This window comes from Acomys minous, assembly GCF_964271855.1.
Source record: "Acomys minous genome assembly, chromosome: 12".
Lineage (NCBI taxonomy): Eukaryota > Metazoa > Chordata > Mammalia > Rodentia > Muridae > Acomys > Acomys minous.
In genome coordinates, this window is record NC_140493.1 from 57241834 (window position 1) to 57269264 (window position 27431).

General features: G+C 42.1%; 1 protein-coding gene and 2 long non-coding RNA genes across 3 annotated transcripts in view; 1 reads left to right on the top strand and 2 right to left on the bottom strand.

The window, feature by feature from the left end:
- Positions 1 to 27431, bottom strand: part of LOC311578682 (uncharacterized protein) — a 240209-nt gene that overhangs the window by 21908 nt on the left and 190870 nt on the right. The window lies entirely within an intron of this gene.
- Positions 8558 to 19967, top strand: LOC311578888. The gene is made up of 3 exons (XR_014772993.1): positions 8558 to 8622; positions 8892 to 9228; positions 16666 to 19967. It is a non-coding gene; the product is annotated as an uncharacterized lncRNA (long non-coding RNA).
- The window catches only part of LOC311578889, a 28484-nt gene continuing 18193 nt past the window's right edge, over positions 17141 to 27431 (bottom strand). Inside the window, exon 3 of the long non-coding RNA XR_014772994.1 lies at positions 17141 to 17213. This is a non-coding gene — a long non-coding RNA (uncharacterized lncRNA). The remainder of the gene's footprint in view (positions 17214 to 27431) is intronic.

A 27431-nucleotide genomic window follows, 5' to 3' on the forward strand; every position in this document is an offset into this window, starting at 1 on the left:
AACCAAAATAGACGAGGCATGGCAGTGCAGCACCTCGGAGGAAGAGGCAGAAGTATTACAAGTTCAAGGTCATGATCCCTTATGATTTTGAAGCCATCCTTGGCTAGCGATATGTCAAAATAAATAAGAAAATGAGGGAAGAAGAGAGGAGTGGTGAGGGAGTGGAAGAAAGGAGTAACAATGAGGAAAGGACAACAGCAAAATAAACTAGGCAACGGGGCAGTTGGAGCACCAGAGAGAAGCCATCATGACAGGTTTCCAGCAGCCTTCATCAAACTAGAAAGGAAGTCAGGAAGTACCAGTTTCTGCAGTTTCTGCACACTTGGGAAGAGTGATTGGAATGGCTTGAGAGTGTGAATAATCTTCCTGTAAGAGGCCCTTTGCATCTGACTTAATTTGTAAGAAAGCAAGGCCAGCGTCGACAGTAGATACTGATCATTCATCTCACACATCGCCATCCATGATAATGTACAAGTGTGTCTGGATAATTTAGTGAGAATGGTAACCCCAAGGTGGGTTCCTAGAGTACTCACACAAGAGGTCAGATCTTTTTCAGGAACGGATTTGAGGTCTCTTTTCACTCCTAGCATGTTTAAAGCTCAAGGTGTGGCAAGATGTCTTTTCTTCTGGCAGAAAGTCACTTCCTTTGAAGGCTGGTTAATCAAAATGACAGAACCAAGCTCAGAAAAGCCAGGCCTATAACAGCCCCCTTATAGAGCAGCAAAACGAGGCAAAGTTGTCTTGACTGTGCCTTTACTCATTCTTGCAACCTACTCTGTTGACATTCAAAGTCCAGATTGCGTCCTGTCGGTAATTTGGACCACTTGCCTGTACTCATTAGTGAGAGTTAAGTGGGGCTTGATTTGTAGCCCCACCAAGAACAGCCAAGAAGACGTTTCCCAGTGGAATCCAATTGACAATAGAAAGATTTGTGAATGTTGCTGATCCTGCTCCCTGGAAACTCCAAACACAGGCGCTACCCAAAGCACAACAAAACAGTGCTGTATTGTTGGCCATCACTGAAATCACTTTTTGAGTCAGGGTCTCCTACAGGCCACACTGGCTTCAAATTTGCTGTGCCACTAGGGAGGACCTTGAAATTCTGGGTTTTCCTGACTCCTTCAGATTTCTGGGTTGCAGGCATATGTCACCACACCCACTTGTATGAGATCTTGGTGATCAAACTTGGGCTTTATGCATGTTAGTTAGACAAGGGCTCTATCAACTAAGCTGCATCCCAGACCCTAACCATATTTCCTTCTTCTGCCTTTATTCACTGAAAGAAATTCCAGTATAGAGTTGTGACTGCACAGACTCCAGTGCCATCACACCTCCCGGTGTGCTGGTAAGCTCTCAGTGCACTTCCTTTGCACACACACACCCATCCTTGCCATAGATTAGATTTATTTGAATCATGGCCTAAAACTCGCTCTAGGATTCTGAATATTCATATGTTTCCTCAGCAAAAAAGGCCCTGGAGCTAACTGCAGTGAGACTTGAGATCACACTGCATGTACCTACCTCTCCTAAAGACACTGTACCTAACAGCTAATGATTTACAACCTCAGCATTTTATAAAGTAGGTGTGGTCAGTTGCTTAACATCAGATACAAGATCCCATGATATGATATCCCAGAGACATGATATGCCATGTCTATAAGCTCAGCAACTGGGATGCCGAGGCAGGAGGATCATGAATTCCAGGCCAGCCTGGGCTACAGAATAATGCCCTGACCCATGCCTATAGTACTATAAGACTTCCTGATGAAGCAACCTCTTAAATAACTTAGCTTCAAATTCCATGAACTATAACAACATGAAATATGTCCAATTAAACCCAAACTTATTTATCTTCAGTCTTAACAGGCTTGTTATTATTCCATTTGGTCACATTCCCTTTGGTTCTGTCACCCTTTATATTAAGCCTTCATTCAAGTGTCTTGTCACTTGAAATTTTGTGGCATGCTATTTGAAAACATCTACTCAGACAAGACAAGTAGGAAAATCCAGATACACATTGTATGCCTTTCCTTATTTCTAGATTCATCTTCTGCTTACTGTACTGTGGTGACAGCTTTTCAGCCAAGCCAGCTCTTTCCAGCCATGCTTACCATACCCCATCACTTATCAGTCCAAATCACATTTGAGATCTATTAAAGCCCTGTCAAAAGATCTTCCTTCATAATTGCTTATGATTTAATTAAAAATACTGGAAAACAATAGCAATAAGAAAAATCTGGAGCTGTTGGGGTGGAAATTCTTAGTTGTTACCAATTTTTCCCCCAAATGCTTTTAAATCAAACATTGACTAATCCAATCCAGTGTTTCCTGAGGCTTTGGGTCAGGTGTTCTGAATGCAAATATTTCCCTTTGAGATGTAGAATCTAATTTTCTACCTATTAGAAACTTTAAAAAAAAATCTTTCACCATTTCTTCCATTGTTTTCATTATTCTTATTAATTTAACCATAACATTTGAGTCTCTCTTAGAATTAAAGTTACTATTCCTGGAGATGTGTAACTTTATAGCACACTTTTCAGCTGCACAACTTGTCAATCGTCTCGGCTCTGGGATTCCTCTGTTACTTCTAGTACAAAGATTTCCACCAACAGAAAACAGGACAGTGTCATTCTCTTTGTCTATAGGTACAGGACAGACTGAGCTGTGTGGAAGACCAGATCCCTTCACCATTTCCTCTGACTGTACAGTAGAAACTACATAATGTAACCCAGCTGTAGGAATCAGGCCCCACTGGGCCGCCTGCCTGTCTTGCTGTTTCATGTCCTGTTTCTAGCAGCTTCCATGTCTGTGTTTATCTTGGTTAGCTAGTCATGTTTACTGCTCTGAGAACGCCCTCCCTGCCTCGGGACTTTTCCTCCTGTGTGTGATCACCTCTTGAGGGATTTCACCTGGGAGGAGGATTCCTGTTTGGCTGCCTATAAGAAGGCTCTTTGGAACTCTGGGGAAAGAATGAAGAATAATAAACCTCTGCCTTGGCTGCTGCTGTGGCTGCTGCTCTCTTAGCACGAAGGACCCGCTGTGTTATTGTGTGTGTGTGTGTGTGTGTGTGTGTGTGTGTGTGTGTGCATGAGTTAAATCCGCAGTCCCTTGCCCTCTACTTCGTACCACGGTGGCGTGGGCACCATACCCAGTAAGATGGTGGCGGACTACATGTGTGTTTTCCAGTAAAGTTCCTATGCATGCATCGCTTCTTGTTCTAAAAGGAAGGATTTTCTTGGATTGAGAATTCCATCTGGTGTTCCGTGTACCGTCTTGGGCATTCCACATCTCTTGAACAGGCTTGTCTTGCTTTCCACTTCCTTAGGGGCAAGTCAAAATTACAAAGTGAGCTTGCTTTTAACATGTTCTCAATAACATTGTTTTATAGAGTGACATTTAAAGATGAACGAAGTTGAAGCTGATATAATGCTAGGCTAAGGCCAATTAAGAGAATTCTTCTATAACCTTTAAGGCCAACCTGGGCAGTCTGAGATCCTATCTCAAAACCAAAAAAACAAAAACAAAAGTAAGAAAAAAAAACAAAAACAAAAGAGACCTGGTGGCACTCAGAGGAAGGATAGCAGGTTACCAAGAAGAGACTTGATACCCTACGAGCATATACAGGGGGAGGAGGTCCCCCTCAGGAACAGTCATAGGGGAGGGGAATAAGGGGAAAATGGGAGGGAGGGAAGAATGGGAGGATACAAGGAATGGGATAACCATTGAGATGTAACAAGAATAAATTAATAAAATAAATAAAAATAAAAAAACAACCCAACAACAACAACAACAAAAACACATGCTACTGCTGCCTGCTGCCTATCTTTGCCCAATCCAGAGGCAGCCCCCTCACCCCTGACCTGTTTGCCCCTTTTGGGTAATAAATCTCTTTTGTGCTAAAAAAAAAAAAAAAAATTTAAAAACCCAAGCAAACAAACAAACAAAACAAAATAGGAAGCCGAGGTGATAGCTCTCTGTTTTAAAGCACATGCGCACAAGCCAACAACCTCAGGTCAGACTCACGAAATTCATGTAAAAGGAATGCTATGTTAGCGCAGGTCAGTAACCACAGCATTACTCCTGTAGTGATATGGGAGATGGAGCCAGAAAAACAGGCTACTGCACAGCTGCAGAAACATCAAGAGAGACTCCACTTCAAACAGGGAGAAGCTGGTAGTCAACCTGGGAATAACGTCCAGAAGAACTCGGTGGCATTCACACATCAACACACACACACACATACACACGCACACGCACATGCACACGCACACATACACACACATACACACACACACACACACACACACACGGTAGCCAACAAAATAAAGATTTCTGGTTCTTATGTATTTTCTTAAAACTTAGCATTTAAATTTTTTTGTTCTAAAATAGAATCTTTATAGGGCTGTTCTACCATGTTGTGTTTGTTTGTTTGTTTCTGGTTTAAACACAGACACAGACGGTTTTCTTACAAGTGCCTTTTCATTGCATCATAGGATTTACACTATTGGGTAATTTAATTTAACCCTGTCAACTCTACCCTGACTAATTGCCAGATGAGGATATGCAAGGCACTGTACTCACTCCTCAGGGTAATTCCCTTCTCTGATATTTAGATTAAGAGACTGGGATTAACTCTCTTTTAGTTTAGTTTAGTTTAGTTGTGTTTTGGTTTGTAACTTGTCATTCTTAAACATTTTCCATTTCTGGCTACTCTCTTCTTGTTCTTTTCTAACTATTTTGGATCAAGAATCTGAAGTCTTGCAATTCTAGCTGGCTAAGAAAGGAGTTTGTGTGTGTGCCTGTCTGTGCATGCTCCCTACCTCTGTGTGTATATGTGTGTGTGTGTGTATGTGTGTTAGTAGCCAATAGGCCCCAGAAGGAGAATTCTTAGCATGTATTTAAATCAAGTTTTCACAGAGCCATTGGCCTCTGGCTCCACCTCTCAGTAGCTCCTTTACTTTGACCTCAGACCTCTCAGACAGCTGTGCCCTTTAAGCTGCCTTCCTCCTGTAGGTAACACCCAGCTCAGTAAGCTCCACTCTGTGAGGCAAGCTCTTTAAGCTGTAAGGCTGCACCCTGCTTTTTTTATGCCTCACTGTGCTGAATGTCAGACATGGCCTCTGATACAGAGTAGGCTCTCTCAGCAGTCAAACTTCGAAGGAATAAGTGAATTGTTGTCACAAGCCATGGGTCTTGTCCTAAAATATATAGCTAAATTAAGGCTGGAACAGCAGGAATTTTTTTCTTCATTTGTTTATTTACATCCTGGTCATAGCTCCACCCCTCCATTCCTCCAAGCCCCACCCTCCCTTCCTCGGCCCCTCCCCCCTCCCTTAGTCCTTATAAAAAGGGGAGCCCCTCTCCTTCCATCCACCCAAGCTCATCAAGTCGCATGAGGACTGAGCTTGTCCTCTTCTCCTGTGGTCCAGCAAGGCAGTCCAGACCAGAGGTAAGTGATCAAAAAGCTGGCAACCCTGCTCCCCTTGCTAGGGGACCCATATGAAGCCTGAGCTGCCACCTCTGTGTAGGGGGCCTAGGTCCAGGCCATGCATGGTCCTTGGTTGGTTGGTCCTTCAGTCTTAGCAGGCTCCTCTGGACCTTGCTTAGATGGCTCTGTTTGTCTTCTTGTGGAACCCCTGTCCCTGCCAGGTCCTTTTGTCCTTCCCACCACTTTTCCACAAGACTCCCTACATTTCACCCAATGTTTGGCTGTGAGTCTCAGCATCTGTTTCGAAGTTAATTTCCACTTTCTTCAATTTCTTTGAATTAAGTTTATTTTTTTCCAAGCTCTTGGCTTATGGGACTTTGAGTCTTAATTATTAGGGCACCTCTTACCCTACCCCCTAATTTGAATGATAAACTATGTTCGACGTCAGCCAGACATCTGTTTGGGAAGTGGACTCTTTTATCCCTGTTTGCTGCCATCTCTGTATGTCCTGGTCCACAGTAAACAACGGAGCACTTTCCATGGCTGCTGGTCTCAGCCACCACCATTCCTGGTGAACCCTCAGAGTGGTTGATTCTGTACCCCACACTCATTTTCCACCTGAGGCTTTTTGTGGCACTGATCCTTGTCACACTGCCCCAGCTAGGGAGACATTAACTCCCTCAGAGGCCTCCACTTCTACTGTTCCCACTCAAGGCACTCCCACCATCTTTGTGCAAAACTGTAATTTTCTTGACAGGTCTGTTCCTGGGATGCATGTGAACAAAAATGTTGACTCTTTCCCAAAATTAGTAGCTTATCCTTTGATTTCATTAGTCTGTGTTATATAAGCTGTTCCATAAAATGAGGGCAAAGGGAAACTGGGCCATTCTGGCCCTTACTCAGTAAGTTCATGGCAGGCTTTGTGTATGTGTCCATCTGTCTCCTACAAGTCTTCCATTTTTCTGGGTCAGCACAGAATGTGATGTGGTCTTTTGCTCCCTTTTATTTCTCTTTATTCATCCTTCCTGCTCTTACCAGAGGGGGCACTGCTAAGTGCATCCAGCCAATTAGCTCAGGAGCAAACATCTATGAATTTGTCTCTCAGCTCAGCATGCAGCAGTACTAATCTAACCAGTGAGCAGCACTTTGACTGGCAGCTGGTGCCAAGGGTGTTGTCATTTTTTTCTTCAGATCTAGGACCTGTTAGAAGCTATCATACATTTCATTCTACCCCTCTGACGGCACATAAATATCTCACAGTGTTCAGGTATGGACAATAAAAGAATATTGCTTAGTCTATCTTAATAGTCCATCAAAACTATCAAATCTTTAACATAATATTTGTCCCAAAATAAGGGTCCCTAAATTCACTAAAAGTCCATCTTACATATCTCTAAGTGGAGCTGTGTAGTGTGTGAAGCCAAGCTAATGACATTGAACATATTTTAAACAAGAAATGTTTCATTCTTTAAAACAGTAATCTGCATATTAGCCCAAGGGGCATGTCCCACGAAAGCCTTCACTTACCAGGAAACTGAGACAGAGGGGAGGACATTCTAGTGGGACTCTAGATGAGAGAAGCATGGGAGAATGACAAAGTAGAAAGATCCAGAGGGTCCTAGAAGCCTACAAGTAGAACGTTATGATAGGCAGATTTGGGCACAGGGGTCCTGCTCAAACTAAGGCACCAGCCAAGGACAATACAGGTGGTAAACCTTAAACCCCTACCCAGATCTAGACAATGGACAGAACATTCTCCACAGTAGAGTAGAGAGTGGGATATTACTTTCTCACATACTCTGGTGCCTCACCTTTGACCATGTCCCCTGGAGGGGGAGACCTGGTGGCACTCAGAGGAAGGACAGCAGGTTACCAAGAAGAGACTTGATACCCTATGAACATATACAGGGGAAGGTAATCCCCCTCAGGAACAGTCATAGGGGAGGGGAATAAGGGGAAAATGGAAGGGAGGGAAGAATGGGAGGATACAAGGGATGGGATAACCATTGAGATGTAACAAGAATAAATCTATAAAGGGGAAAAAATAAAACAGTAATCAAAAACTCAGTTGTTTACTTTATTTATTTATTTATTTATTATTGTACAATGCTCTGCCTTTATATATGCCTGCCTGCCAGAACAAATAGATGGTTGTGAGCCACCATGTGGTTGCTGGGACTTGAACTCAGGACCTTTGGAGGAACAGCCAGTGCTCTTAACCTCTGAGCCATCTCTCCAGCACCTTACTTTAATTTTTTGACAATTCTGTACAGACAAGGAAGAATAGGCAGTAACCTGATCAAATGAAGCCAGTAAGGGTGACATAAGCCCTGTGCCCAGTATTCCCACTCTGTAGAAATGAGCTGGATGGTCTGTGCACGCTCTGGTCCAGTCAGGCAGTGCATCAGCTACAACCAAAATTACGAGAAAAAAAATGTTTCTCGGGTTGATAAAGAAACCAAAAATTTATCATTTGAGAAGTAACTATTGACCCCTCCTCCATTTCCCTTATTCTGGAAAAAGGTTAGAGGAGTTTTTGATACCGTTCTGGTACTTATAACATTGCCTTGGGGGTGGGAGGAACTCAGAGAAAGAAAAAGCAGTTAAATATCGCTTCTAAGTTCAATTCGATTATTTAAATTTCAGTTCAACTTTATTTAAAGCAGAATGGATCTCTGGTCTCTCCATTCTTTATTTTAACGTCAGCAAAAGTTCTGTGTTCTCCAGCATATTTTTAAAACTTTTTCAACATATAGAAATTCTTTGAGGTGAATAAGAGCAACTGAAGCAATGTTATGTACTCAAGGTTTCTTTTTAAAGTTTGGGTGGAAAGAGGGGAAGAAAGAGAGGCTCCTGGTACTGCTGTAAAGGCCTCAGTCCTCTAAGAGGAGATGACTCCTTCATTAGCTCACTTCTTCTACCTCCCAGGTTTAGAACAAGTATGAACAGTCTTTAGCCCCCCCTCTGAAATCCATTTGAAATTACCTTGCATACAGTAAGGCAACTGAATTTGAAGTTTAAAATAAGACAGTCCTTGCAGGGAAAATCAGCCACTTATCAGTAGTGTTCCATGCAGCTCATTGGAAATTCGGAATTTGGAACACAAATTTAGAGTATTGAACACGGCATTATTCATTGCCTGGCACGGAGTCACACAAGGCAGTTAGCCAAACAAGCTATCTCTCTACTTACAGGTGAAACAACGGTTTGGAGAATCTTAAAAATTTGAAAACATTCATAAATCAAAATAGGAGGTTTTCTAAAGGGGTGGGGGGGAGGGAAAACTCTGCCAAGTTAAACAAACTAAAGAAGCAAACAAGCCCGCTGTTCAAACGGTTTTCGTGACAGACGCTCACACTCCTTCAAACAATATCAATTAGTGTCTTTAGAACAGACTTCCCAAAGATGATATTTCAATCAGCACATTTTTCAGGATGTAAAGAGCTTTCCTTCATTGTTTCAGGCTGCAGAAAATAAGACAATGGCTCTCGATGGCTTTGCAGACTGGTGGAGCTCATCCCATAGACGCGAAATGCCTTAAAGGCATGAACTGGCCTAACACTAGAGCACCGCTACGGCCTCGAAGGAAAATGTCCCAACCTGCCAACTGCTGGACTTCTTACTGTGTGGACCTTCAGATTCCATGTGTACTTCGCTTTTACCCAAAGGAGTATTGGCTTCTCAGGAGCGGCCACCGTCCTCCTTGAAGAGGAAGCATTCCATCTTCCCAGCTGGTTAGCAGGCTCCATCAAGAAGATGCGTGGAAACATGTGCACTCCGAAAGGAGGCAAACGCAGAAGGTGGGCTTTTCCTGGATGAGTCAGATTCCAAGCTTTGCTTTACTACCAAAAGCCTAGATATGGGAGTAAGCCAAGAAAACGAGGTTAATCCTCGGTACAAGGAGTTTCCAAGACGAAGGTGGTGGTGCCACAGGGGAAAAAAAATCCCTAGACGTGGCTCTGGGGAGAAATTGAAATTTGATGTATAAGAATCTCTAGAGCGGCTGGTTAAGGGGTGCAGCTGGCATGCGTAATGGTGGGGGGGGGGTGTGTGGACAGGGGTCTGGATGAGGCCCAGAGTTAAACAAAAAGATGCAAATTTTAAAAATTGGTCTTTTAGTTAGCCATTTCCTTGATTATTCTGTTATGTAAAATCTCGGCTGTGCAAAGTATTAGGTTTCACTCGGGTTTATGTCTACATCCAAACACCACAGTTGTAACGCGGGATCCCCAACAACCTCCTGTAGAACGAAACTGCTGAGAACCCCTTCTAACTCATTCAAGGCTAGAAACAAAGCTTGCCTTCCCTAAATCAGATGGTCAGCAAGCCAGGTGTTCACGGTGACAACAAAGCAAATCAGCCTGAGGAAAAGAGCTGCTAAGGGCTTATGTTAAACTTCTTTCTTTCAAGAGTTTGCAAGTTAACCCACAGCCCTGTTCACAGCCTCTGTGGGAGACCCTTCTCTGTCCAATGGGCAACCCCGTTTGCTCTTCCACACTGACAGATGCAAGCTGGCTTCCTTGTGATGCTTTTTGTGCTCAGTTGACCTTGAAGCTTCTCCAGTCTGATGATCCACTCCAAGATCCCCTAGGACACTGTGTAGTACTAACCGCAATACTCCCTCTGTCGTCTGTCTCAAAAGCTTCCAAAGAACGGTGCTAAGAACCAGGTTTCGGAGACTTCACTTGGCTTTCTTACATTCTCGGTTGAGGATTGACAGCTTTGATGAGGATGACTTCCTGGACTGAGCATCCTTTTTCCTCAGGACTTTGAAGGTATCATCTCAATGTCCCAGAGCATGCGAGAGTGATGCTCAAAAGACTCAAGGCATTCTTATGGCTTCTTCTTTATTTCTCTGTGACCATGTACCTACTCATTTGCCCATTTCTCTCTCCCAAGCGTTTTCTTGGGATTTCCCTCTTTAACTCCGGTGCCCTGAATTTCATGGAATATTGTTCTGGGTTGTATGACCCCTCTGGAGGCTGATGGAGACTCGGTAAGGATGGTGGGTATAGATGTTATTACCTAGAGATACAGTGATGCTTTAGTGGTTAAGAGCTATGGTTGTTCATCCAGAGGACCCAGCCTCAATGGCAACCCCGCACAAGGCAGCTCACAACCACGGGTAACTCAAGAAACAGGAGATCTGATGCCCTCTTCTGACATCCATGGGCAACAGGCATGCAAGTGGTACACAGACATACATGCAAGCAAACGCATTTACAAAATAAAAATAAATAGCATTTTAAATGAATATTTAAGGAAATTATGCATTAGTTCTTAGGAAGGTTTTATTCTCTCTTTAGTAATTGGTTTTCTCTCCTACCATTTTCTTCATTTAGCTCGTAGTAGATTTTCTTCTTTCATTTTTTACTCCCTTCTTTATTACATCGCTCGCTCTCCTGCCTCTTCTCCCATGCTTTCTCATACTCTTACTATCTCCTCTCTTTTCTCAAAAAAAAAGAAAAACATGAAAACATCTAGAATAGTCTTATGCCTTATTTATCCTTTTCTCCTGTATTTTTTGATATTGACTTTTCACATTTTACTTTCTTCTGGAAGATTTTCTCAAGCATATAACTCATCTTCATGTTGAACTTTGAATATCTGCTTTCATATGAAGAATAATGCTAAGATCCCGTTCTCTGAATATGGCATCCTGGCTGCATGCCCCACATGCACAGTCTTCTCCTGCTTCTCCTGAGAATGCAAATTACTATGTCTCTGAAAAGTCTTCAGCATCAATCCAACCTCCCTATCACCCGTCTTCCTTGCTTCCTGTTTTTGTTTGTTTGTTTTGTTGTCTTTTGCATTACGGCTTTATCTCATGGTCCTTTTTTAAAAAGCAAGTATTTAAAAACTGCTTGAGACCATCTGTGCACATGGGTGGGACCCTCCAAGAGTGAGCTTCAGTTAGGGAACCGGGCTTGAGTGTTATTTTTGCTGACTGCCAGGGTTGTAGAAATCCTCCCAAGTCTGTAGGTCATTTTTCTCTTGAGTGACTCCTTTGCTTGAAGAAAACCTCCTTTCTCTCTTGTCTGAAAAGGAGCTGCAGCTAGTGCTGTGGGAGGCAACCATGGAGGAATGGGGCGGCTGCTTCTCTTTCAGCAGGAAGCCTTCCCTTAATCCCTTGTGTGTGTGTGTGACACCTGCCTCCCCCTGCTCTGCCTAATGGCACAGATTCTACATCCTCTGGGGCAACATTCCCAGAAACTAAATCTCCAGTCTTAGGCTTGGATGAAGGAGGAAATATAAAGAGTGTTATCATTTGATTTAAAGCTATAAGCAAGCCAGCACTGACTCATGCCTCTATTCTTACCTTCAAAAACAGACTACCTCCAATGCCTGCTCCCAGAAGGACGTAAAGTGAGTTATGCATTGTCCCTTGTTGGCTTTTATACCATTTCCACACACATTTAACCGTCAACCCTTTCTACTCAGCCTAGTCTAGTCTCTTACCATCTACTTATCTGCTTTCCAACTCTTTCTAGACATGACTTACCTTCTGTCTTCTCCTCTCACAAGCTCCTGGGTTTTTTCATTTATATCTTTCTATCATTTGTTGGAGTTTATATAGAAAATCTAAATAAATATAAATGGCCAAATAGCCATTTGGGTTGTTTGTCAATAGGTCTAATAATGTCATAATCACAGAGTTAAGAGTTTTCTCTTGAGACTACACTGTTTACAGGAAAATTTGGTCCTGTGTGCAGCCCTGCCCATCACTGACAGCATTGCTCTTGTGAGTGCTGATGAAGATGGCAATAAGCCCATTTTTTTTATAGATGCTACCCCAGCTACAACGCTTGTTAAGCGCCATCACCACATCACTCTCAAAGGGTAAACTAAATTTTGATCTACTCCCTGGAAATTCTAAATGGAACAGTTACCCTAGCTTTTCCATCCAGCTCAAAACCACTCAAGAGCAGAAGTGTCAGCATTAATTTCCCAGGGAAAAAAAATTATAAACTACAAAATATCACAATCTTTATCTAGAACATCTACATGCATTACTGTTTTGGGTGTGGCTACTTATTTCCATAACGCCAGCACTCAGATAAAGGCTGAGTGATGAGGATTAGCGCTGGTTTGACACTACCCTGCTCTTCACTGTGAGTTCTAGATCAGTCTGATCTAACAGAGTAAGACACTGAATCATGATAAAGTAATACCCACCCCATGGGCATCTTGGTCTTCATCTGCATCTGCTAGCATCTCTGACATGGACTCTGTTGCCTGCTGTTCCATCACTACCCCCTAGCGGGGCTGCCTTGTCTGGCCTCAGTAGAAGAGGATGTGCTTAGCCCTGATGCAACCTGGTGTGCCCAGTGGTTGGTATAAGGGCAAGGAGGAAGGCTCCCTTTCCTGAGGGGAAGGGGAGGAGGGGAGGAGGGTGGGGCCAGGAGGGAAGTAGGGGGGGGCTGCAATTAAGATGTAAAGTGAATAAGTAAATAATTTAAAAAATAAAATAATACAATACAAGGTAAATATATCATGTTTTCCTTTATCATCATCCCTTCAACATTGTCCTTCTCTGTTTCAGAACACTCTTTGCTGCCTCCCTTTATTTTGCTTGATTAACTCATGACCAGCTACTTTGTCTCAACCATTAATAATCATGATCAGTATGTTAGCAATAGCTTAGTATACTGAGTGCCTACAGCAACCATGTCTACTATGTCTTTACATATACAGTCATGTGTCACTGAGGCTCATTAGGTGATGGTCTCATTATGTGTGCTATGCAGTGCATGATTCATGTACTATTTAAAGCAAACCTAAAAGAAAGAAACTCCAATTTCCCCCACTCTACAGATGAAAACGACCGAGGAATACTTTGTATAACACTTTATCCCAGAGCTTCCCAGTATCTCAGGTCCACTTGGGTCATCTTTCAAATAATGCAAGGGGTAGTATACACCCAGAGGCAGAGGTCTTTGAGGAATTTGCCTGGTCTTTCTGGGCTTTGAATTCTTTCAGTAAAATGCACATAGGATGAGCAATTATCACACAGAATTGTTGAGAAAAATCACATAATACAATATCTGTGAAGTACTATAAATAAAACATGCATGCATTAATTAGTAAATGTATGCTCTCAGAGCTGCTGACTCATTTCGTATATGAACAGGACCTTCTATCTGAATCTGAGCTTTGAATGTGCTTTTCCAAATGCATTGGCTTTGTAGGGTAACCACACCCAACACCAGGACCACCACCACTACCACCATCACACCCTCACCACCACCCTACACCCTCACCATCACCACCACCACCGCCCACCACCACCCTACACCATCACCACCACCACCACATCATCATCATCACCACCACCACCACCACCACCACCACTGCACCGCCACCCCTTTTCCAATGTACACATCTTTGAAAACAAATTATGTAACAGTTGAAATGATAGTACCATAGTGTCTAGGTCTTGGCCCATAGTCAAAAAGCCCAGGTAGGTGAATTCCCTTCCCCTTGCAATAGGTGTAAGAGGAATTGGCTGTTGCCATCTTACATAATAAAATGCAGAGTCTGGACTTTTGCTTTCTGAGTCCCAGCCCTTACTTTCTATGAGCCCAAAGAGGACAGAAATCATGACTATACTGCATATGGCTTTGTGTCCTGCCACTTACAGCAGAATATAAAACGGGTTTTGTAAATGGTTGGAGTGAACCAATGAGGAATTCTTGCAGCCACTGAATTCCTCTGCATGGCTGTCACCACAGGCAGAAACTAGGTGGTGGTGGACTAATCACTCAGGTCCCAGCAGAGTCACGGTCACAGTTTACAGTAAAGACTCAGAGAGGCAAGCTGCAGAGCAGTGTCCACGACTCTCTGACTGTAGATGAGCTGATGAAACCCTGACTTTCCATCACCAAACAGGTTGGTGAGCAAAGCCAGATGAGCTCATGGACACGCAGCAGCTCTAAGCTGGAAGCTGCTTGCTGGGAGGCCTACCAGGAAAGACCTCTCTCGGGCCATATCAATCAGAAAGTACAGTTGAGGTATTAGTTTAATAAACCTGTCATTCTCTAGGGTGTTTCATGAACTGTTGCCATCCCCACAATCCTAAGTGCCTGTTAGATTCCTCGTGGATGACGAATAAACGTAGATTGTGTGAGTCATGAAGGAGGGGGGGGGCGGGGCGGAGGAAGCAGGAAACTCGCCCCAAGTCCTAGGAGACAAAGAGAACTGGAATGCTTAGGAAAGTTTCAGAACTTCCCAACAAGCACAAGTCACCATCACAAACATTGAACCAAAGTGATCACTCTGTATGCCAAGCAATAGGACAAAGGGAAAATCTCAAATCACTTCATACATTAGGAGACGATAGAAAAACAAAATTCACTCTACCTAAAGATGAATGATCGCTTCCTCCACCAACCAGTTTGATTAGTTTATTAATTCACCTGTTTATTTATTCAACAAATAGAGATGCTACATACCATGCGCCCTATGCCAGGGTCTATGCTTGGTGCCTGGCAAAAAGCAGCAGACAGAGTGTACCCACTCAGGGCATGCAGCTGGAGGGACCAGTCAGTACCCACTCTGTGCCTTTGGTTCTAGGTTGGAATAGGCCTACATTTTTATCCCAGCCTTGTTTTATTAAAAGAAGTATAGTGGCCAACAAAGGTGTAGTGTGTGTGTGTGTGTGTGTAGTGTGTGTGTGTGTGTGTGTGGTGGTAGGGAGTGTGGTTTGGTGTATGTGTGTTGTGATTGGGGGAGTCAAGGGGTTGAGGAGGTAGGTGGATGTGTGATGCGTGTGTGTATGTGTGGTGTGTATGTGGTGTGTGTGTGTCTGTGTGCACGGTGTGTGTATATGTGGTGTATGGTGTGTGAATGTGTGTGCATGGTGTGTGTATATGTGGTGTGTGTGGTGTGTGGGTGTATTGTGGTGTGTGTGTGGTATGTGTGTATGCATATGTGCATGTGGGGGGTGTGGGTGTGTGTAAGGTATATGTGTGGTATGTAGGGGTTGTGGTGTGTATATGTATGTGTGTGGTAGGGGGTGGGGGGTAGTGTATGTGTGGTGTTTGGGGGTAGTGTGTGTGTATGTGTGTGTGTGTGAGAGAGGGGGGGGAGAGAGAGAGAGAGAGAGTCTGCACACATGTGGAAGGCAGAGCTGGGTTCCAGGGACCAAATTGCAGTTGTGGGCTTGGCAGCAAGCACTTTTACCCACTGAGCTGTCTCACTGTTACCTTACCAGACACTATGTTTTTCCTGGAGGATAAAATGAAAACAACAGTGGGGGGATCTTTGGCATAAAGGTACAGTATTGTCTGCCCCAACTTCCCTTTCTTCCTACTGACAAGGATAGCAAAAGGATTGCTGCCCACAAAGAAAACAGGAGATTGTCTTCTGTTGGCATTTTGAAATGTGTTAGTTAAAGCCACTAGCACTGCGCTAATATTAAAAGTAGCCTAGGTTAGGACTAGCTAATAAAGGCAGTCACAGAAGCATGGCATGTGTGAGCAGGGGTGACTAATCCTGGTTCTTTGGAGTACGGATGATAGAGGGAAGGAGATGAACCGGAAAGGTGATTTGGAACTGTGAGTGGCAGGCACAAAGTTTGAACTCTCAAGCAAACCAGAGAAGTGATACACATCTCCTTTAAAGCCAACAGATGTTTGTCCTTCCCAGATGTGCAATGGTCAGAGAAAGACGGTCAGGGCAGTAACAAGTTCTTCGTGACTATTAAATAAAAAAAGCCCCTGGTTGCATGCACTGAGACGTCTGAACATCCATATTCATACATATGCACCCAAGTGCACATGTGTATGTGTGTGCATACTCACAAGCACAGCCACAGAACGCTGACATTTAGACATGTAGGCACACCACACACACATACAAGTGCATGAAATACTGGCATCATACGTGTGAAGTCAGATGCATATGCATATAAGTGTATTTTACACATGAAGCTTTACACTAAGCAATATTAGAAACTATGAGGTCTCTTATAGAGACAATTAAATAGCTATGTACTGATTTCTCAAATTGAGTCTGCTTTGATACCGACTTATACATTGTCATTAGGAACTAAAGCCCTTGCTCACTCCCTCTGTTCTAACACCATTGTGAATCCATCTTAGATTTGCCTCCTAAATGAGAGTTAGTAATAGAAAGCGTCTTGCTCAAAGGGAAGCAGAATGCTTTTTAAAAATTATATCATTTCTCTCTCCTCTCACTCTTTTCTTAAAACATGTTCTTCCATGGTGTCCACAAAGCCTCCTCAGGTGGGTTAAGAAGGTCCCCAGAGCTGCCAACGGATCTCCTCCAGCGAAGAACTTATGCAAAAGGCCAGCTGCTACCCAGAGGGATGCGACAGATGGCAGGGTCACCGTGCCGAGCTCAGATGGCTTACCCAGGTGCAGCGGTATCAGCGAGCTGGAAGCAGGGCTCTGGAAAGGATTCCTGGCCTCCTTCACCTCCTCATGCTGACAATTCCACACCCTTCTGATCTGTGAGTTTTGGAGGCTGGAGAGCCCAGATGCCCGGTTTGATTTCTCCTGGAAAGAACAACTTGGTTTGAGCTCCTGGGGTACCATTTTCAATGGGGGGACATTTTGGCCACAGCATTGCACAGTGTTTGCTAGCATCACTGATGCTAAATCCGTCTAATTTTCTTACCTTGGTGGGATGCTGACTTTCAAATTGTTATCTCAGAGCCATCTCTAACTGGCACGAATAAACCAACAACAGCTACCACACAGCAAAAGCCCATATGGAATCACACACTTTGTGTATTGCTTGAAGTCAAAGCTCGGCAACTGGCCTGCGGGGGAGCAGGAAGGGAATGTGGTCAGATTGAATCACACTTTAGCTGAAGATAGTCAACATTTTCCCTATAAAATAGACCACGTGTGGTGCTTCTCTTAAGAGGCACCAGAGAATAAGCAAGACAGTCAGGGCGGCTCAGACTGAGAAAGTCTGCTGAGCACACCTGCATCTGACCCTCACCTTCAGAAAATGGAAAGAGTAGCAAATCCCAATTCGCTGTCTTCGCACAGTTACTTAGGTCAATGTCGGCAGCCATTCAGGTTACAACATTGAAGATGATTACTGCCAGAAGGAGAGAATTCTATTTATTCCTTTTTTTTTATTTTATTTTTTAAAGTAAGATCCAGTCTACCACAGTTTTTTCTATGCTCCACGGTTGTATCTTGTCTTTGTCACAAAAGTCACAGTGTCAGAAAAAAACAGTAAGTAACCAACTTCCAGCCTTCCAAGATGAAAAGTGCTTGCCTTAAATTGGCATTTAAAGAGACAGCTCAGCAGCCCCATGATGTACTTTCATTCTCAAGGTTGAGTTGACCTTGAGCCTGAACAATGTTCAAAAGACAAGAATGAGTAAATGTGGGCAACGCATTTTCAAGAGGCTTGATATGACTGGAACAGAACTCTCGGACCCGGAAAAGTTGTGTGTACATTTTTTACATGTTTGTGTGTTTATGCTCAGTTCAGTAGCCTTCAGGAAGATCAAACCAACAACCTTGAAATCAATGTGGCCATATCCCATCCTAAGTGTTTCAAATTCTATGTACAGGGAAGTACCTAAGAACTGACAAGATACAGACTTCAGAGTCCCTCTGCAGAGGTCTCATAGATTTGAATTTCAATAAACCTTTCAGGCAACTCTTGACACCCAACCAGAAAGCAATAACTGAGCCAAAAGTTAACTCAATGTCAATGTTTGAAATGTCCTTTTGGTCTATAGGCAGGGCTATCCCAGTATTGTATTTTCCTGAAGGTAAGTATTATTTGTCATGATGAAGTTGGGAAAAGGATGAATAGAAGGACGTTATACAAAGGAGAGACTGAGTACTTTATGTCAAATTTATAGAAACAGAAAGGCAAATGGAAATACTTGTGCAAGTGAGTTTTGAGGAAGACATCTCAGGGAAGAGGGAGAGAGGGATGGAGCAGGCAAAATAAGGATCTAGCCAGACTCATGGTCTGTGCTGGAGGCAAGCTTCAGCCTTAGACCATATAAAGTTTTATAAAAATGAACCATGGGGTGTAATTGGCACCATTTTTGAGGCCAAGGGTAAATGCTTTGCATCTCATATAAATCGGTCATTTGGTTGTGGGCTACCTCTTAAAGTTAGGCTTGTGCTTTTGGGCATCTGTTTCAGACAGTTTTTTCAGCTGAGAGCATTGACTCTACAGAAGCAGCAACAGTTGTGAACTTGCCAAACCCACACTCCCAGCAAGTAGGGGAAGGATGGATTAATACCAACCATGTCATTTGGGGGATCACCCTCAACATGAGGTACAGGGAGGACCCAAAGTCAGGGAGAAGATGACAAACACTTCCCAGCAAAGAGAGACACGAGCAATGAGCATCCCACTGTCTGCTATCATAGTCAGCAGCCTGGACAGCACTGAAGGCTAGTGGTTCACGTCTTGTGGAACATCCTACTGACACATCACACATTTCTGAATTTTTGAACAACCACAACTTCAAGAGGAGTGCCAGATCTGCTCCCTCAAGAATAGTGTATCAATGAGACTGAAAGGACTAAGGCACAAAGAAAGACAATACACCACAACAAACCACAGATTCCAAGAGGTGAACAGCTAAAAGTTCATCTCCATTTAGTGCACAGGTCAGGACACTATTGTGCATCTTTAATTCCATGGGATAAAAATGTTCCTGTTGGTTAAGCAGAGACGCAGTATAAGACTACCATGGGTTAAGTAAAAAAGATTTAAACCATTAGTGTGGGATGAAGCATGTCTTGGGTAAATGACTGCAACTTACATTTTCTACCTTACCCAACATTACTTAAATTAGTCTGTCCAGTAAATACCTTCTGCAACAAAAGATCCACACCAACGTCAGCGTTCCTGCCCATCGCTAGAACGGCCTCACTTGGGAAGGGAATGCGTGGCTAACAGTCATGAGTCAAAGTTGCTTCCAGCATCACTACATTGTCAGATAGGTCCTCATGATCCCCTTATAGGTATTGTTTCTAAAAGCCAATTAGCATTTGACAGTATTATACTAAACATTAAAGGTTTAGGAATTCCAGCATGACCCTTCTTAAAATCAGGTCAATTTCCTGTCTGTATCTTGTGAGCCCCTCACCATCATGATTTCCAGACAGAGCCTACCCCTATGACACTCTCTGGTCTCCCAGGCCTTTGCTACGTGATACATTTGACCCATTACTCCTGCAAGACCGATGGATTTTTTCTTTACAGTTTTTGAGGTCCCTTAACTTGGATCTCTAAATTATCCTTGTTCTACAATGACCATCTTGGAGCTATCCATGCTTCCTGGTAAATATTCCATGAAAATATTATCTGAAGAGTTTTAGTATTAGTATGGGAGCATCTGTGAGTAAAATTATATGGTCCTTCTCCTTGCTTTCCAGAGGGTTGTGAGCCCTTGGGGTTGTATCAGTATTTCAAACTGCACAGTCCACTCAGGCATTGGCACTTTCCTGTGCCCCTCTCCTAGCTCTGGTTGACCCCAAACTTCCCTCCGCCCATTTCCATGGGTGCCCTATAACCAGATGCTACCACGACAGTGATTCTCTGCGGCTGCCTTGCTAAGTGTCAACACCACATTTTTACTTCTCTAGTACGCTCATTTGCGATTAAATAGTTAGGATTTCTACTTTCCAAAGATTTCCTGTTTAGCCACATGAACTTTTTGCCTTTGCTGACATGGAATGTGGCTTGCCCTTGTTGTAAACTCTGGGCAATCTATTTCCTGAAGCCTGAGATATCATGCTGCATGTCCCCCCCCCTCTCTCTCCCTCCCTCCCTCCCTCTCTCTGTTTCTGTCTCTCTCTCTCTTCTCTTCTCTTCTTCTCTTCTCTTCTCTTCTCTTCTCTCTCTCTCTCTCTCTCTCTCTCTCTCTCTCTCTCTCTCTCTCTCTCTCTCTCTCTTCTCTCTCCTCTCTGTCTCTCTTCTCTTCTCTCTGTCTCTCTCTTCCTGTCTCTCTGTTTCTCTGTCTCTGACTCTCTCTCTCTCCCCTCCCTCTATCTCCCTCTCTGTTCTCTCTTCTTCCCTCCCTCCCCAAATAATTAGACTGATTCATTCAAAGCCCTCTGTGACCCCTGTGACCCCTGTGACCCCTTTCACAGAACAGCTCTCCCATGATTTGCTTCAAGACAATGTTGTCTGCGTTGTGTTCTTTCCTTGCTTCTTCATATTTCCGAGTTGTCAGCAAGTCTAAAATGTATCAGACGCCGTGTGTGTTTCTTTTTCTTTTCTTTTCTTCTTCTTCTTCTTTTTTCTTTGTAGACTAAGACAGCAGCAGACATTCCAATGGGTGAGTGTTCCCCTTTCTTTCAAGGCCAGTTTCGTAATCTGCCTTCAGAAACCTTTATCCATATCCCCTGTCTGGCATGTTGGGCTGCAGAATACCTCAAGAATATCACTTTTAATTCTCTTTATCTTATCCTGCCTTGGAGGAGAGTTTGCAATGTTCACTGTCTGTGCAGAAGGGGAGACTCTCCAAGCTGCAGCTGCCACCTGGGTTTCCAGAGATTCGTGTGCATGCAGAGTCTGAGTGCTCCAAAGGAAAGGAGCTCGGAAGCCAATAAGAAATATATCTCCTGACAAAGAAGCAGAAGGATCACATCATTTTCTCTAGAAATTTCCTCATACCCAGTGATACCCTTCTGCTCATGGTTGAATGAAAACACATGCTTATCTAATGAAAACAGAATTATTTGAAGAATTATGCAGTGAAACACAGGGTTATTAAGAACAAGTAATAACAGGGTTCTGACAGCCAAACTGACATGGCATTGTCTGAGCTCCAAGGCTTGCTAGCTGTGGGCTTTGTTGCTTTCTTGTACCAGCTGTTCTCATCTGTAAAATGGGATTATCATTAGTACCTACCTCATAGTACTTGTGAAAATAATTTTCACTTAATAAAAGTTCAATAAGTATTCACCCCATACAAAAAAAAGTCAAGATATTTTTATCACAACAGAAAAAAATAATAAATTTTTTCCTTCCTGCAGAAGGGCATTAGAAGCAACCTATAGTGTCATGCACACATAAGCATGGGCAAACAACAACCCAAACACTGGGACCAGGGAGTTGATTGCACATGCGAGGCAGCTACTTTAGTCTAAATGGTAAGAAAGAGCGTCTCCAAGTGTCAAACTTTCAACTGAATCAGAACGATGCAATGGTACCAGCAATTCAAAAATATGAGTGGAGTGCTGGAGACAGGCATAAGCAAAGTTAGATAATAATTAACGACTTCACACCGCAGACGTTTCCCATAAGGAGACGCTGGTCAAGAGCTTGACCTGAGTGTATATCTTCTATTTGGGCCTTATTGACTTTCATTTAAAAAGCCAAAAGCCTCCTCTTGGTCACCCCCTGTAACACCATTCAATCAATCGCCGGCTCTTAAAAGCTTTCGCAAAGTCCAAGCTGATGTTTCCCGCATCCATGTTTTATCACCGAGTGACTGTGGCTGAACGCCATGCAGATGAATTCGACGCTGCAAAGCATGGTCCCTTCAGTTATCTGTTAAATGCCTCCTTTACGCCCAACCCGCTGACAAAATATGAGAACGCAAACAAATGGGATGAGTTGCTGTGAGGACACAGGAAGCCCGGGGAGAAGAGCATCGAGTTGGAGGAGCAGGGGAGAATGTTTAAAGTAAGTTTCAGAGCAGTGATAAGGATGAAGATGATGCTATCTCTTGGATAGAGGAAGCTATTAAAACACACCAGTGTCTTCAATCACTTAATCAGAAAGCCCTTCTCCTAAGAACTGTCTTCTGTCTGTGTGCCATGAACAAACATAAATATTTTGGACTTCCTGCATCCTTCGCCCTGATAATGGGCCCTTAACTGTTAGCTCGTCCCACCTCAAAGAAAGCTAAAATCATTGATAAACATGAAAGACAAACATGACGTCGTTTCCAGATGAATTATTAAGTCCCACAGATAGTTTTTAGTGCTATTCTTTTTCAAGGCTCTTGATTTCTTTTTAAAGGGATATTTTTACATGGTGCACCCATAACTTAAACATGAACATGTAAGAGTTGAACTCAGGTAAAAAAAAAAAAAAAACCTTTCTGCGATAATTTCTTTCAATGTGATATAAAATCCTGGCCACCCTATCATGCCCAAACTTTTATTTCATATGTGGTGATTTAAAAGGCCTTGAAGAAGTAATTTTGTAAGATGCTGTCAAGTATTTTTTTAATTTGACTTTAATTTTTGCAAGGCAATAGGAGCAACTGTGTGCAGACACTTTTTTAAGAAAATAATTTATGTTAAAATAAAAAGCTTTAAAATGCATATCTTAACAGCTCTTTTCAAAGAAAGAAAAAAAAGCTACAATGTCTGAAAGATTACAACTAAAACAAATAGTTAAACAGAAGATTCTTTTACTGTCGTAAGAATAAAGTTTCTCAAGATGTTTGTGCCCTCATGCGATTTTAAATAACATGCTCTGTATCCAAACAGAGATGTGTCAATCATCTGAATCATAATAAGCCAGACACTCTCTTTTGTGTTAAATAAATAAACGGAAGCAAAATTCTTCTTGGGCAAAGGTGAAATGAAGTTTAAGTGACCATATTCATGAATAAAATTACTATGAAACACAATTAAATACATTTTTTGCTTCCACTATAATGACAACTTTTCCATTATACCTATATTTTAATTTATAATTGGAAATTGAAATCCTCATACCCAGATTGATCCCATCCAGAGCCTTCCTTTGAAGTTTGACCTTAGAATTTGTGCAATAATGTCAAAAAGATGATAAAATTACAGAGGAAATTGTGTACTAATAACACTGCAGGGAGATCTTGACTAGCTTGGCCGTGCTTCTTCTATCTCCATCTGGCCTTGCTTTGCATAGGGAACTAATACGCCTATCTATTTGCACCCCATGCAATCAAAGTGCTAAAATACAGATCTGGCTTAATTAAATGGCAAGACCCAACAGGAAGACTCCAACCGACATGAAAAATAGTCTTGTTTCTGCCTCCCATGGACTCCAAGTAACTTAGGTTCAGTACCCACAAGCCAGTGGATACTGGGTACCTTCTGAGATGGTAACGCAGTGGTTAAAAGGCCTGGGCTATCATTCACATCTGAGAGAAATGACCACTGTTGCTCTTACTCACCTTCTGTGTGCTCATGGCTATGACGCCTCGTTACTTATAATAACAGGAGAAATGGGTTTACCTGGATGAAGCCTTAGAAGAATCTGATGGTCTCATTAGGAAGGTGGCCATCAGTGCTGTGTCCCCCTGACTAAGGATACTGCCTCTAATCCAACGTGGTCCCTCACAGCTACAACAGGACTTGGCACTAACTTTCAAGATAATGATGGTCGAGTTGGGCTTGATTTATTCCAGGTCTTGGTTTTACCCTCTTTATTGATTGCTAATAAAAGTGGCTGGGCCTTCTATAGAATGTGGAATAATGACAATCCGGGTTTTCATTTTGCGTATTATTTCATTTGTGTAGAAGTTCAGGAGTAAGTGGGGAGGGGGGTAGCAGGCAGGGGAAACGTGTCCTTTGAACAGCGGCTTTTGGGAGGAATTCTCTGGTTTAAAAGCAGCAAAACAAATGCCTCCAGTATTTGTCTGAAATAAAGAAATAAACAAATGCCGCGTCGGGTGAATCACATCAGAATCTCAAGACAATTCCAAGACGAACCAACCGGGAGAGTAAATGACCTCTTCATCTGGGTGATAAAGTTCCAGCCAAAATATTCTCTGGGCCCGAGACGTGATTCATTAGAAATATGTGCATGGTGTGGCGCTCCCCTCTCTCTCTGGCAGAGTCCAGTCTGCACACTGATAAGAAGCAAATGCAAATGTCCTGATAAGAACTGAATGCAAATATTTATGATATGATATTCCCTGGGAATTATGTGCAGATAAAACAAAGTGTATTATTTTCCTGCTTCTCTTTCAGGTTTGCCAAAATGCCCTTTTTCGCTTTTGGAATTTGCATTTCTTCAAAATTGATTCGGCTTGCGTATTATGTTAAGCTATTTGTTTGCTAAGGATGGTAATTAGTTACTGTAATTACAGCAATGACAGTTGCTAAATTGTTTTTAAAGCATTACAGTGAGCCTGTGCCAGAAGATTGCAGTATTTTTTTGGATTTAAGCAGAGGCTGGAAAAACTCCCACTCTAAGGCCAGCATGGGATTTTCAACTACAAAGCTGCTTTTCCTGATTGAAATTAAAAAAAAAAAAATCATTAATTTGCATTGATTGCAGGTGCTAACTTTACATTTAGGTTTAGTCACATATCACAGAAATATTAGTGATAGTGGACCTGGGTATAAAGGAGACACAAGGGGACACACATCGTAAATAAAAGTGAAAGCTGATAGCTCAGGAAAAATGGTGTAACTATTACTTGGAGCCCGTTAATTAAACTTTTTAGCTTGTTTTTAGATAAATTAAAAACAATTAAAAATGTTTTTCCGAAAGTCATTCTCAAACTTTTCTTAGCACTCCTAGCTAAAATGGGGAATCTAGAAAAGAAGAATTTCACTCCACTCTTTTTTTGACATACAGAAAGAATAATAGGGGGGGGGGACTGTTTACCCAATGTTTTTCTCGGGTTTAATTTACAAGAATGTAATGAAGGAAAGACTAGAGGTATAGGATATGTCTGATATGGTTTTTATCAACTGTTCCTCAGAGGTTAAAGGTGGGACGTAACTCTCTGTGTTATCATCCACCCTAAGCATGTCTTCCAGTGGAACTTTCTAAAGTCAAGGAGATCTGAGTGAGCTCACTTAAAGTGCAAAATAATCCTAAGTGTGAATTCGTACTTCAAGGTTATGAGTGGTTTATATTCATTTATTCACATTCACGAATGCCTCATAAATAATTTTTTTTTCATGTTCCTCTCTTTTAAATGTTGACCTTCCTCTGCTGGGAGAAAGCTAACTACCATAGGAGCCATAAAGCCCTGAGTTGTTCACACTGAGGCCTTCCTAAATGCAGGGCTTGCTGATAGGTGTGTGTCATGAGCACTCTCAGAGACTTCCAAGGCCTTTTTACTGTCTTTAACTCATTGGAGGAAATGCTAAGACTCAACTATACTAGAAGACTGCCCAACACCAAACGTCAGGTTAAAACCTGGGCGTGGCCTTCAAACTCGGGCATCCTGCACCTTCACTTTGTGCTTTTATCTTAAGATAATGTGACTTCTTATTCCAATCTAAATAAAGAGGACCAAAGGCCTTGAGTCCCTCCCGTCTAACTGACAGCTGACCTGAAAGCTAAGTTCACATCATCACGAAAATGTCAAAAGTAAAACTGTTATCTCTTTGCAAGCCTGACATTTTAATCTATTTACTAATTATAGATGTAAATATAATTTCCTTAATTATAGCTACAGTAGTACCAAGACTTAATGAGGAATTTAACTCGTTACAAAAAGAGTCATTTTCAAGGAATTTATTGTTTCTACTCCAAAAAGACTCAGAGAATTTAGTCTGTAAATAGTTTTAATCACTTGAGAACTATAAATCATATCTGGTACAAAATGGTGTTATCTGTATATGATACAGACAAATTTGTTGGATATGCATCTATAGGGTTTGAAAACTGAATTTTGAAAATGACCTTATGCTTTACAAACTTAAGTTTAAACCTCATTCTGTACAGCAAACTCACACATAACCCCAATTATATATGTCTACTGTGGAAAGCAAGTTCTAAAAAGTCCACAGGTACATACAGAGGCATAAATCAGTGTAGACTGTGCGAACAGTATCGCCAAAGAGCACATTGAAAATTTACTTATGATACTATCACCCCGAATATACACTCAACCCCTCAAGCTGAACTTTATTTCGTCTACCCAGGTAACACTATACTTTGACTTCCTATAGCAACTGACACAAGACTCGTGATGCCTTATGTAAACTGGGCTCACTGAGTACATATCTGTGTCCACCAGTAAACTGAAAGCTCTGTGATAGCCCAGCATTTCTATCTTCTAGATATAAAGCAGAATTTAGTATATAATTGGCATCCAGACTTTTGCGGAAATTTCCCTTACTCGGAGAAGATTAAGTTCCTCATAGTCTATAAGACAATTAGGTCAACTCTCTCAGGCCACTGAGCTATTAGGCTGTGGCTCTTGTCTCAGCTCAGAAAGCAGACAAGAGGACCACAAATATCTGGGGGGCACTTTTTTTTTTTCTTATGGTGTGGATTAGAAGGTGCTGAGGGGGATAAATAGAGATGTGTCGTGTATTTTAAGGACAAAGCTTAGATCTAACACTCTTTAATTTGATCGACAATTCATTGTCTAAAGCAGAAAGTCTCAACCTGTTAGCAGTGACCCCTTAGGGGTCAAACTATCTTTTCACAAGGGCTGCCTAAGACCATCAGAAAACACAGATATTTACATAACATAACAGTAGCAAAGTTATAGGTATGAAGTAGCAACAAAAATAATGTTATGGTTGGGATCACCACAACACGAGGAACTGTGTTGAAGGGTCACAGCATTAGGACTGTTGAAAACCATGGGTCTAAAGCAAGTCAAGGACCAAGCCTAACATCAAAATGATAAGGAATAGGTGGGGAAGCAAGTTTTTTTAGTTTAAATAATGCAATCTAACTATGAAGAGCAAATATTTACAAATGACATATATAAGGCATGACCAAGTATCATTTTTCTTATGTAAAAGCAGAAGAAAACTGAAACACTGAATTAAAAAAAAAAAGAACAGTATAAAATTACTTTACTATCAAGACCTCAGAAAACACTTTATAATTTCTATTGATTATTATAGTGAGATAAACTCAAATGATAAAAATTTTCTTTGCGTGTTCAATATTCACATTAGAAGCTATAACTTGACTTTTTTTTTTTTTCCTAACGTTTGCCTGGAGAACTCAGAACCCACTTTTCCCAGCTTTGGAGGCTATTGCTTAACTGTTCCTCTGCTTCCTGCTCCAAAGCAGTTAAAAGCAATGGCTGTATTGGAATTGCCTCTTGCCATCCATCAGT